The sequence below is a fragment of the Erpetoichthys calabaricus genome, chromosome 3 (genome assembly GCF_900747795.2).
Source record: "Erpetoichthys calabaricus chromosome 3, fErpCal1.3, whole genome shotgun sequence".
NCBI lineage: Eukaryota > Metazoa > Chordata > Cladistia > Polypteriformes > Polypteridae > Erpetoichthys > Erpetoichthys calabaricus.
The window spans coordinates 269,505,948-269,520,152 of record NC_041396.2 but is presented as its reverse complement, the minus strand read 5'-3'; positions in this window follow the sequence as shown (position 1 = coordinate 269,520,152).

Below are 14,205 nucleotides of genomic sequence, written 5' to 3'. Positions count from 1 at the left end.
TGACAAAAGCACACACATGCACACGCACACAGACACACACGCACACCCGCACACGTACACGCATGCACACACACACACACACACTCAAATTCACAAATCATGGGTCGCACACACTACTGATTAAGTGTATCTGTCAGGGGACATCATTTTTTTCACCCCATAAAATGTTAGTTCATCAAAGATAGCAAGCAGCGCGGTGATTTCTATTATTCCTTATTGGCAGCATTTCATTTAAAGATGATTCACGTCAAGAAGGAGAAAGAATCTCTTATTTTGACGGGACTTTTTTTTTTTTTTTTTTTGTAGGTGTAAGCACTCGCACATGCACGCGCTAATACAAGAAGAGAATATGTAAACTGGCCTATCTGAACGGACTTATAGTGCTTACCCTTAAAAAAGATCGTCCTGTCAAAAGAAGAGACTCTTTCACCTTCTTGACGTGAATCATCTTTGAATGAAATGCTGCCAATAAGGAATAATAGAAGTCACCGCGCTGCTTGCTATCTTTGATGAACTAACGTTTTATGGGGTGAAAAAAATGATGTCCCCTGACAGATACACTTAATCAGTAGTGTGTGCGACCCACGATTTGTGAATTTGAGTGTGTATGTGTGTGCGTGCGTGTACATGTGTGGGTGTGCGTGTGTGTCTGTGTGTGTGTGCATGTGTGTGCTTTTGTCAGTTTTACTATAAAAACAGTTAAACACCCGTTATTTGTGAAGCAGGGATATTCTGATCATTCTGATCCCTGATCACTGATAAACATTCAGAAGAAACAGCGCTATTCCAGTGTTTTCCTCCATAACATCCTTTCAGCAAACAGGACTAAGTTCCTTCCTGAAGCAGATCGCCCTTTAATGAAATGCTGTCAAAACGGAATAACAGAAATCACCGGGCGGTTTTCGGTCAATGATAAACCAGCGTCTCTTGATGATCGTCCCTGACACATACACTTAATCAGTAGTTTGTGCGACCCACGATTTGTGAGTTTGAGTGTGTGTGTATGTGTGTACGTGTGCATGTGTGTCGTTTTGTCAGTTTTACTAGAAAAACAGTTAAACACCCGTTATTTGTGAAGTAGGGATATTCTGATCATTCTGATCCCTGATCACAGATAAACATTCAGAAGAAACAGCGCTATTCCAGTGTTTTCCTCCATAACATCCTTTCAGCAAACAGGACTAACGTCCTTGATGAAACAGATCGCCCTTTAATAAAATGCTGCCAATACGGAATAACAGAAATCACCGGGCAGCTTTCGGTCAATGATAAACCAGCGTCTGTTGAGGAGAAAAAATGGGAGATACTGCAGTTGCTATCAATGCTTCCTGGTAACTCGGCTTTTGAGAAGAATCTGTCATGGGAGGGACAAGAGGGAGTGAGTGAGGTGGGTACAATGAGCCGGGGCGGGACGGAGCAGAGCGAGGAGGCAGGTATCTGTGTAAGTGTTTCAAATAATGAAAGGAAAAAAAGTGCTTTGAAATCGAGGACCCCCAACCATGTATATATTTGAACGGATGTATTCAAACCAATGTATATATCTGAACGGATGTATCTCAACCAATGTATATATATCAGAACGGATCTATGCAAACCAATTTATATATATATCTCAACCAATGTATCTAAACCAATGTATATATCTGACCGGATGTATTCAAACCAATGTATATATTTCAACCAATGTATCCCAACCAATGTATATATCTGAACCGATATATATATATATCTGAACCGATATATATATATATCTGAATGGATGTATTAAAACCAATGTATATATTCAAACCAATGTATCTGAACCAATATATATATCTGAACCAATGTATATATTTATGAACCAATCTTTTTTTCCTGAACGGACCCTCATAATATATATATATATATATATATATATATATATATATATACACATATATACTGTATACATATATATATATATGTATACAGTATATATATATATATATATATATATATATATATATATATATATATATATATATATACTGTGTGTGTGTATATATATATATATATATATATATATATATATATATATATATATATATATATATATATATACTGTGTGTGTGTATATATATATATATATATATATATATATATATATATATATATTTCCGGATGCACTGTATATATATATATATATATATATATATATATATACAGCAAATATATATATGTATATATGTACTGTAAAACATGGCAACATGAACTGGAAACCTGGCTGGGATGGTTCAAGGATCCTTACCTGCTCTGGATGCCGAACTAATACTGGGATAGAAACAAAGGCAGGAAGTTTTCTGCCTCAATCAAGTGATAGGCAGAAAGTGCCAATGATACAGTGACTCAGTCAAGGAAGGATGAGAGAGATAAAATATGTGAACTATTTGCTACCCCAAGACACGACATGGCAACATTTTAGATCTATGGCACCCATATATACACTCACTGAGCATGCTGGGATCTGTAGTCCAGCAGGGTGGCCCTGTTGGGTTTCATGGGTGCCACCAAAGGGTGCTGCATAGATCTGTGAACTTTATTTGATGGGGCTAATTAACCTTTGCACCTCCTGAAAGCCTAGATATGAAAATAATTGTTAATTGTTAAATATTGTTATGTTGCTATAAATTCCACAGTATCCATTTCTGGGTTTATGAGAAAACAGCAGACAGCTCTTCACACCCTAGGCAGGGGCTATGTGGTTAAAACCGATGTCACAGTACATTGCAGTTGCTGATCTCGTCTCCTGTTTATGTCAATTTACATGACTGTAAAGCTCTGGGGATGTCAAATTACACAATTGCATGATGAGTTTCCAGCACAGTTTCACACTGTAAAAGTAATGCCAGCTTGCCCCTTTCTCTGACAGCTAGCGCTGTGTGAAGGCCTTTCGGGTATGATGGATTAAGCCACTTTCTCTACCTTTTTTTTCCATTCTCATTACGTAAAGCATGAGACATCAGACAGACTAGCTTCTCTTCCATGTTTCTCGTCACTATTTTATGTAAACTGCATTTCTAGGTGATCACTCCTTGGTTGTCAGCTCTCATGCACATTCATACTACTTTAAGACAAAAGGCAAGTCTCTGGCTAGTTGGACTGAATCTCTAGGGGTATTGCACTACACAACTGTAGAAACATGAGAAAAACTGATGGAAAACGTGTGTAGTGTTACATGACCTTCATTTGTCATTTTATTGGGAATTCTTGATAGAAGTACTAACGTTTATATTGAAATAAAAAATGCAATACATTTTATTACTATACACAATACAAAATACATTACAATAGATGGTGCGCCGTAAACATTAACACTTAGTAAAATAATTAGTGCCACCGCCCGTTGGGTAGAAGTCGGCTTATGCAGGGGGTGTCTCAGTCCACAAACACCAGGCACACCTGTGCTAGATACAAAGTTCCAAGTTCAAAAAACGGTCTTTTATTAATAACTTTTTCACTGACCTCTTCATATGACAATAATAATATTCCGTTTCTTGCACTGTTTCTCTTCCACCCCAGGTGAGCTTTGTTCTTCTCCATGTTAGACTCTAACTCTTCCAAATGAGGACTAGGGCTTATTTTTCAAGGCAGACCTTGGATTACTTCCAGCTGAATGATATTGACTCTTGAATGCACTTCTAGCTCAACTGAAACTGTTCATGATAGGAGAGCCTCCTACCAGCAGCCCCTCCAATGGCATTGATGAACCCCAACTGGGCAGCCTACAACTCCCATGCTGCACTGTGAGATTCTAAATGGGGGAGGGGGTGTAGTTGATGAATAGTGCCACCCAGTGTATGAGAGGAACACATGTCCAATTGAGACAGTCTCCCCCTGTCCTTCCACAATGCCCCCATGATGCCCATCTATTTACTCTGTTCATTTATTATGATGGGTTCCTAGCCAGTCAAGGAAACAGGCTCCTTAGTGTGTATATATTATTTAGATGAAAATTATCTATTAATTAAAAACTCACCATCTCCAAAGAAATTGTTCTATAGAAAGTAGAAAGTGAATAACAGCTGAGGTAATTACACCCACAGTGTAGGCCTTCTTTAAACTCCACATATGTGAGGCGAGTGGAGTTTGTGTAGCCCCTGGTGCTGAGTTTACAGTAAGGAGAGATGGAAATGCATGAAACAGCTGTTGTGCCTTTAGAACAAAGGGAGGACTTCTGTTTACAAAGCATATAGCAGAAAGTATAATTACATTTACTAGTCACTGGCCATTGTATGAAATCATGCAGAGGGGATAATAATGTTTTAATGCTATAAGTCACCTTATCCTGAGCAGAGAATAAAAACAAATATAAAAAATAAATAAGGATTTTCCATACATTTGAGGTACAACAATACACAACTTCAATATTTCCATAAGTATTTAAAAAGATAGAGTTTCTGTCTGCAACATAAGACAACACAAAATTTTGGATTTTCAAGTAACACACATATTGTTGAAAGTAAAGAGACAAAGAACAGTAGGTAGCACAATCAAAACATTAAAACGGTAAGCTTAAAAATCATGACTTATGAAGAGCTATTCACCAATTACTCTGCAGATGATGCGACTGTTTTCAGGTATCAGGAATGGATCTGCTCTTTTTGTCACATTATTATTCAGTGCAAATCATGTGACTCTAAGCATCTTGTGATGTGATATTTTGGCAGTTAAAGACGGCCACTTCTTCTCTTTGTTACAGTTTGTGCTTGAGGTGTTCAGTTTTAAGGAGCTGAATACCTGCACTCTGTGCTGTGTACTAACATCGTTCAGACGTTAGTGTATGACATTGCTCGAATATTTAACTTTAATATAATGTTGTTTGGGTATAACAAAACAATCAGTGTCTAACTAGGAGCTAACCCAGCTCATTTCTGGAAAGCTACAGAAAACAAGGATGTTTCTCGATGTTTCTCTTGTAAAAGAACCAGAAATATGAAATACTTTCTTACAGATTTGCTCAGTGGAAGAATTAAAGCTCTCCATAACATAGTGATAATAATAAGCTGTATTTGTACAGCAGGTATAAATTTGCTGTATATTGTTTATGAAAAAGTAATATTTAATAAGCAGGTTATTTATATGACCGCAAAGCTTATTAAATACACAAACCACAGGGACACGCTGATTATTATCCCTCTTCACTGCCTACAAAAAGTAAGCGTGCTAATTGTAGCTGTGCAGTCGTTAGAGCTGCTGTTCTCCTCTTCTAGTGATCTGGGTTCTCTCCTTGGCCCAGTCATTCGCCATGTGTAATTTACACGTTGTCTATATTTTGAATGATTACTCTGATTAGGGTGATTGGTGACTTTAAATTGCTCTGGTATGAATAAATGGGGTGAGTATGTTTAGACCAGTGCCCAGAAGATGGATGGAGGACAGTGCTAATTGAAACTGAAGGTTGCTTTTAACCCAAAGGCAAAGTACCATACAAGAATTACAAATATTTGTTATTCACAGGATACCGATCATGTAAAAGATTGAAAGAGGATTTATTCTTTTTCTTGTAATCAGAGTTGATATTATAATAATGACAATAATAAATGTATGTACATTGTATACATTGAATGTAGGTCAATGTGCCTTACATGCAAAAATATACACATATACTGTATATATAAATGCATAGGTACAAAAACAAGATAATGATATTAATATGAAAAATATGAATATTTACCACACCTATGCATTATAGAAATGCCTTTTAAAGCTTTCCTGTGTAAATTACTGATTTATTCAACCAGGATGAACCATCAAAAAACAGTAGGGGAAAACTGGTGAATTAAATGGCATTTTTCAACACTGTATGCTATGTTTCTGCTTCAATGGCACCCTTGGGTATTATTAAATGATGGCCTGATGTAGACTTTCTCTTGCACAAGGATACAGAATAGTGATAGCAGTTTCTTTTAAATGGGTTCATCTCGAGTGATGGCAGGTTGAGGATTACCTCGCCTCTCCTGATTGCCTGCAGTGGCTTTGTGTTGTTTTTGTTTCTTCTCATAACTGCTGTACCTGGTTTGTCCACATGGGGGCAGTTCAGTTCTTTCACAGCAGCATGTTCAAATGTATCTATCAGTGCCTTTTTGTCTGGAAGATGCGTTATTGTGTAACAAGGCATAGTTGCAAAAATTCAGTAGTAAATGGTCATGTTCAATACAAGGCAGATTGGCTTAATGGTTAAAGTATTAATCTATAAATAATATCAAGGGTGCCTGCTCTGCCACCACCACCACTGCCTTAATGAATGACTGTGAGAAAGTCACGCAACCCACAAAGCTCTGAAAATTAACATACTGAGAGATATTTATTATGCCGTGCCTTTAAATGACTTGGAGTGATGTTAATTATGAACAGACGCCATTATGTTATTAAATGAATATACCCACACAAATGAAAAAAGGCATTAGGCCCTTTTCAACTTTGAATGTAAATGTGTAGCTAAATGATTCAGTTAATTTACATTTAACAAAAGATATTGTGTGTTTATGTCTAGCATTTTTGTAATTGTAGTCACTGAAAAAAGGTGCAATAATAATGACGATAAAGTCAATGTTTCATAGCTTTGCCAGCTTTGCCTCCGAGAGACAATCAAGAAAAAGCAATTCACAGTTGCAGAGTTACAGTCGAAATATAAAAATCATTTTTTCCCACTAGATTCTATTAGAATTTCTTTCTTACTGAAATTTCTTTCTTTAATCACTTCTATGATTGGTGTTCACTGATGCCAAATGAATATTTCCTTCTTCACTCATGATGTTGACTTTCTTGATTATGCATGGATTAAATGGATGGATTGCAGGCCAGAAGTCCACATGACCATCATCATCAAGTTCTTTCATGTGAACACTGAATACAATGAGGACTGATTGAGGTCATTTATGTTAGGTAGAATGCCCAGAGGGGGCTGGGTGGTCTCCTGGACCAAAGGAGTGCAAAAGGAGTGTGTTGTCGGTAGCAGAGCAGCAAATACTGAAATACCCATAACCATAAATTGAAAATTAAGAAGAAGAAGGGTCCTAATAGAATAAAGAAGAGGTCCTCAACTTCAGTCCTGGAGTGGCTACAGGCTTTTGTTTCAATCAATTGCAGGTGCTGCTGAAGCAATTTTTGTTCAAGCAACACTTTTGTTCTTTATTTTAGTTAACCCACTTGTTGTGATCCCAAACCCACAGTTGCTTCTTTAAGTCTTGAACAGCTCATTCACTGTTGGTATTTCCTTTTTTTAACTAACCTGCTATTATTTAACAATGGTAAGCAAATTACAAAAGAGCCAGAAGTCCTCCAAATGTCCTGGTCCCATTTACACCTGTGAGCATTCATCATAAAGTCCTGTCTCCGGTCCTGTTCAGCCTATATACATCAGACTTCCAATGCAACTCGGAGTCCTGCCACGTGCAAAAGTTCGCTGACGACACTGCTATTGTGGGCTGCATCAGGAGTGGGCAGGAGGAGGAGTATAGGAACCTAATCAAGGACTTTGTTAAATGGTGCGACTCAAACCACCTACAACTGAACACCAGCAAAACCAAGGAGCTGGTGGTGGATTTTAGGAGGACCAGGCCCCTCATGGACCCCGTGATCATCAGAGGTGACTGTGTGCAGAGGGTGCAGACCTATAAATACCTGGGAGTGCAGCTGGATGATAAATTGGACTGGACTGCCAATACTGATTCTCTGTGCAAGAAAGGACAGAGCCGACTATACTTCCTTAGAAGGCTGGCGTCCTTCAACATCTGCAATAAGATGCTGCAGATGTTCTATCAGACGGTTGTGGCTAGCGCCCTCTTCTACGCGGTGGTCTGCTGGGGAGGCAGCATAAAGAAGAAGGACACCTCACGCCTGGACAAACTGGTGAGGAAGGCAGGCTCTATTATAGGCACGGAGCAGGACAGTTTGACATCTGTGGCAGAGCGACGGGCACTGAGCAGGCTCCTGTCAGCCATGGAGAATCCACTGCATCCACTAAACAGTGTCATCTCCAGACAGAAGAGCAGCTTCAGCGACAGACTGCTGTCATTTTCCTGCTCCACTGACAGACTGAGGAGATTGTTCCTCCCCCAAACTATGCGACTCTTCAATTCCACCCAGGTGGGTAAACGTTAACATTATACAAAGTTATTGTCTGCTTTACCTGCATTGTTATTAATCTTTAATTTAATATTGTTTTTTTATCAGTATGCTGCTGCTGGAGTATGTGAATTTCCCCTTGGGATTAATAAAGTATCTATCTATCTATCTATCTATCTATCTATCTATCTATCTATCTATCTATCTATCTATCTATCTATCTATCTATCTATCTATCTATCTATCTATCTATCTATCTATCTATCTATCTATCTATCTATCTATCTATCTAAAGTACTTGTAAGTTTTTATAAATAAAAAGTAGAGAACAATATTAAAGGTTTGGTGATTTTCATTCCACTCAAAGCCAAAAATCATTTGGATGATATCTTTAGAAAAGAAAAATCTACAATAGAAGAATTACCTGACATGGCAGAATGAAAGCGCATTATAATTAAATACACTCTGTCATCAGTAAAGATTGCCAACTAATTTATCATTTGGTCCGGAAAGCACTATGACCCTCTTGGGACTGAACAATGAGTGACCCTGGGGTAAAACAAGAGACATGATCATAACTGATTCATTTAAAAACCTGATTAACAAAGTGCATTCTTTTGTGAGAGTTTGCTTCTCTCTTTTGATTCTTTCACATTTTTGGTTCTCGCCATTGTGCTGTGTGCCTAAAACTTCTAGGACAGGTTCCTGCCCCGAAACCTGAATTTGCTAAAGAGAGTTTAAGAATTGTATTTCACTTTCTAAAGCCACTTAATACAAATACAGGCTCAGCAGGAGCTGAAGACTATCCTACCAGCATTTAAAGATAAGTTTGGTATTTTCAAATTGAAGTTATTTCTTCACAGACACAGTACAGGTGCTGGTCATAAAATTAGAATATCATGACAAAGTTGATTTATTTCAGTAATTCCATTCAAAAAGTGAAACTTCTATATTAGATTCATTCATTACACACAGACTGATGTATTTCAAATGTTTATTTCTTTTAATGTTGATGATTATAACTGACAATACAAATAGCGAAACATATGGCAACATTCGCGTCATCTGGCGCGCCCAACAGATTGAGAACTGCTGTCATAACTGATTATCAATCACCACCCCTAAATATTGGTAGGATAGATAGATAGATAGATAGATAGATAGATAGATAGATAGATAGATAGATAGATAGATAGATAGATAGATAGATAGATAGATAGATAGATAGATAGATAGATAGATAGATAGATAGATAGATAGACAAGCAGACAGATTTATTTATTAGACAGAAATTTTAGAGTCTTAAAGCTACAGAGAAGATGGTGCTTCTATGTCTCACTTGCTGGATGCAATTTATAGGAAAATTAATAGCCAGATAATAAGTTTAGAGTTTGCCCCAAGTCCTAATAATTTGCCTGCTAATAGATGTGTCCAGGCAGTATCAAATGCACTGATAAAATCTATAAACACAATCTTATTTAAGCCTTTTTTTTGTTTTAGATGTTCAAGGACATTGTTTAGGAAAACCAACAGTGCATCTTCCACCCACCTTCCCAGAAAGCTGTTTAATACAGGTCAGTCAGGTCAGGTTGGGGGGCATGCACTGGTGCAGCGCATCGGCACATCACCTACACAATGAAACAGCTTGGCATCCCAGTTGGCAACCCCCCAGGCAGACACACAGTCCAGTCCAACCCTCTGGAAATGACCGTCTATCTGCTGCAGCCAGGTGTTATGTTGGCATCCCCTTGCCCTGGTTCAGCCGCTCAGGTCCTCAACAATGAGGATCATGTGAGCCAGATCACCCTCTGGGAATCGCGCTACATGGCTGTAGTGTCATAACTGACACTCCCTCACAATGCAGGTAATGTGCTTTATTCGGGACACTGTGTGTAACCACTCATTTGACACAAAGTCAAGCCTGCGGAACCCAAGGATTCCCCTAAGAGACACAGTACTGAAGGAGTCCAGTCTTCATCTCAAGTCACTGGATAGCGTCCAAGTCTTGCAACAATATAGCCAGACAGAAAGCACCAGGACTCTAAAGACTTGGACCTTCGTCTTTTTACAAAGATATCGGAAGCACCACACACCCCTTTCCAGCGACCTCATGAGCCCCCATGCTCACTCAATCTGGCTACTGACTCCATAGGAAGACTCACCAGAGACATGAATGTCACTGCCAAGGTAAGTAAACCTCTCAACAAGGCACTCGCAAGCCCAGACACTCAGACTCCTTGCTTTATCTCTCAAGATTCTCCATCAGAGCCTCCATTGACTCTGTAAACATCACAACATCATTGACAAAGTCAAAATCAATAAATCTCTCTTCACCAACAGATGCTCCAAAGCCATTGGACCCAATGACCCTGCCCAACACCCAACCCATACAAGAACTAAAACAGAGTAGGAACACACTCCTGACAAACCCTAGAATCAACTGGGAAAACACAGAAGTTCTGCCTCAACTCTGCACACAGTACTCACAGCAGTGTAGTGTATGCTATCAAGCAACTTTAAAGGGATTCCGCAAAGTCTCAGGATGTCCCACAGGGCAGCTCAATCAACTGAGTCGAAAGCTTTACGAAAATCGAGAAAATCGATTTAGTAACACTCCCCACTCAGCTCATAGTTCCATTTTAAAAACTATGCATTGTGGCCTAGTGGCTATGCTAGGCAGACAGTGTGGCACAGTATTTAAGGCTTTGCACTGCAAACCTTGCGGCTGTGGGTTCAAATCCCACCACTGACAAGTCACTTCAGCTGCCTGTGCTCCAACCTGAGAAAAAAAATGTAACCAGTTGTATCTCAGATGTTGCAAGTTGCTTTGGATAAGGGCTTCTTCAGTCCCAACCACCTGGCTCACTGTGTACCACTTCCCCTGACAGTATCCTCTCTACACAAAAATGGAAACCATTTGACAGCACGTTTCCAAATCTCATTAATTCTATTCAGGAGATTTTTGTGCTGATGCTAGTAATATAAAGTTCATTTATAAACAGTGAAGTTAATTCCAAAACTTGCCTAACAAAAAAAAAAAAGATAATTTTCTGCAGTGGAGGATGATAAGCTAAGTGACTTTTAGAAGTTTGGATTTCAGTTCATTCACCTCTTTTAGGGTGTTAATGGCATTTAAGGTGACATTTATAGTGTTAACTTCAAGTTTGTTTGTAGAGAGAAACCCTTTAAAGATTCACTCTGTAACCTCTTTTTGTCTTTTTCTTATTGATTTTTTTGTCTTGTAGTATTTACTGTGCACGAGTGTATACTTTGTCATTAAAATACTCTACAATTAATTGCATACAAAAATTTTTTGGGTCCATTTCTGATGAGTGGCAATGAGTTATGCTCCTTCCATTCCTTACCCAGTGCTGGATCACAATTCATGTCAACAAATCAATGCAGGCTGGGCTCACAGTAGCATCAGGCTGATCATTGGTAAATCTGTCTCAGTCAGCAGACATATTCTGTTGGTCAAGCTCAGCTCCTAAAACATGGTGTGGTGAGATGATGCTAATAGCATTGCCTATTGTAATATTAACAGTTTAACCTTCATGAAATTAACCCCGAGAATGACTCGGGCCAGGAATTCTAAGCAATCACAGTTAAACCCTAATCAGACTCGGGGTGACATGTAATGATATGGTTGATAGTGTTAAGCTTGAATAACTGTCAAGACACAATTTTATTGCAATCTAGTGAATGAAATAACACCATCCTGCAAAAACCATTAATATTTCTATGCTTTCTGCCAGTTTATGGTAACTCTAAGGTAACTCATCCATATTCATGAGTGGGGAAGAACCTTCTACGAAAAACCCAATGGCAAAGAAAAAGCTTTATATACAGTTTTAGAACAGACTGAAATGGGATCATTGCTCTAATTGAGTAATAGAAATGACGATGCGAATGGGTCATTCGACTTTGACATGGAATGTGAAACTGATCTGACCTTGTATGACTGAACCTCTGAAATGTGCCTGGGGAGCTTCACCATGATACAACAGTAGCCACCTAACAAAAATGCCAAATGATTGTGATCAAATGCATGGACAAGCAAGACGTTAGCATCCTAAGCACTGTTCACTGTCCAGCAGCTGTCATTGTTTGTGTCAGCAGAAATGTGAGAGTCACTAAGTCTTGTGCTGTGATAGCCTACACTAACACAAGGAGAGTGTCGATTGTGTGGTTCAGGCACTGATATTCTACCCTTTTATGCTCAAACAACAGATAAACTAGTTGTAGTAAAATGTGCAAAGAAGAACGCTGCAACATCAGGCTGTGCATTGGCGACTGTCTCAAAACAAATCACGCAAAGGACGTGTACTAAATCTGCATTAACAGAGTAGTGCAGTTTAGACATACTTTTTTTTGCTGTATTTTTGTTGATGTTTTGGTATTTACGTGTTTAAGTTACATGCAACAACATTCTTTCTTGTTAAAAAAAAAAATCAATATTTATAGATTGTTTTTCCTGGTGTAAACATAATGCCCTTAGCAAGCTACAGTGTTTTATAATATTAAATTCAGCAGACAAGATCCCATATTTCCTTTCTATCATTAATGTTCCTTAAAGTGTTTTGATTTGTCATAAATTTTAATTTTTATGCTATATTTTTTATCCCTTTTTGTCATAGATTAAAGTGTGTTTAAGTATGTGATTGTTCTTTTTATTGTTTTTGATTGCTTTGTATGATTTTTTTTCATATATTTAAGATATTTTTGTTGGCTTTGCTTAATATGGGTTTATTTTGTACTGCTCCTTTAAATGTTCTAATGCCCCCTGGTCTTGTGGGGTGCAGCCCCTAAGAGGTAGGACCACCCTGACATCATCAATCCTGAGCCCTCCCTCTGGCTATATAAGTCTGCTGGGTAGACTCAAGAACCAGAGATCATTCGTTTATAGTGGAGCTTCATGTAAGTACTGTATAGAGTTCTGTTTGGATTCACCATTTCTTTCTTTCACTTTGTAATGGCATTCTTCTTCTGGCTTGTGGATTAGACTTGTTTGCTGTGGACTAACTTTTAGGCAAATCCTTTTCTGTTCTCTTCTTGCTCTTTTTTTTGTTTATAAATATTTATTCATAAAGATTCTTTGTTTGCCCTTTTTATACAAGCTGAGGGTTTATGGTCATCTCTCATTTTGTAGTGGCTTTTGTTATATTTTTGGGACATTTAGGTTTATTTTTAATGGATAATCCCTTTTTTGGTCATGCAAAGCCTCAGACAGGCCAGTGGATCTGGGATGGGGTGAGGACTTTTCCGCGCTTACAAAACCAGTGAAGCCTTTTGGAGGCCACACAACTGTTTCACATTGTTTAAGATGTCACTTCATAACTTTTGCAAAATGTATGCATCTATTTAGGGTTTTTGAACATCAAAAACAGCATGGTTTTCATTTTATAGCAATTACAAAAAGTGAAAAATGCTTGCAGTTTTGTGCTGAGCCACATTTGTTTTGTTAAGGACTCTACCTTTTTATTGGATCGGCCATTACCATGACGATCTAATCCAGAACCACTTGGATTGTGGAATGTGTGATATCATCTGAGCGACAGTATGCTAATGACTGGTAACTCTGTGTGGTGGGCAATGGATTAGTGAAAATAACAATACATCAACTCACAAGACAGGAAACCAAAGCCCTGACATGATTAGGCTAGAGTTGCTAAATCAGGCCAATGCACTTGGGACCACCACCACATTTCCCCAGCAATACATTTCAACTATAAGAGTGGTCAGTTCGATGAGGAAGCTATGAAATCGGACAGCTCTCCCCAAAGAAGAAAAGGCCACTGTGAGAGAAAGAGACCGGTGCGTATTATTATACCAGAACAAAATTGACAGCCTATGTATCAAATAAAAGCATGAGCTTTGTTTTCATCACTTAGATTTCAACTCATCTTAAACGGGTAGCACAGCTAGTCAGCACTAAGCATACACAGACACTGGTTTTAGATATAAAAAGACAGGTAGGAGAAATGCAGTATAAGGAACCACATACTGTATATCCGAACACCAATATGCATACATATTTTAAAAACACTCACTGCTTTAACTAGGTAATGGAGTTTGACTTTGTCTTTGCACGCATGTTGCCAAAGAAGCAGATTAAGCCCA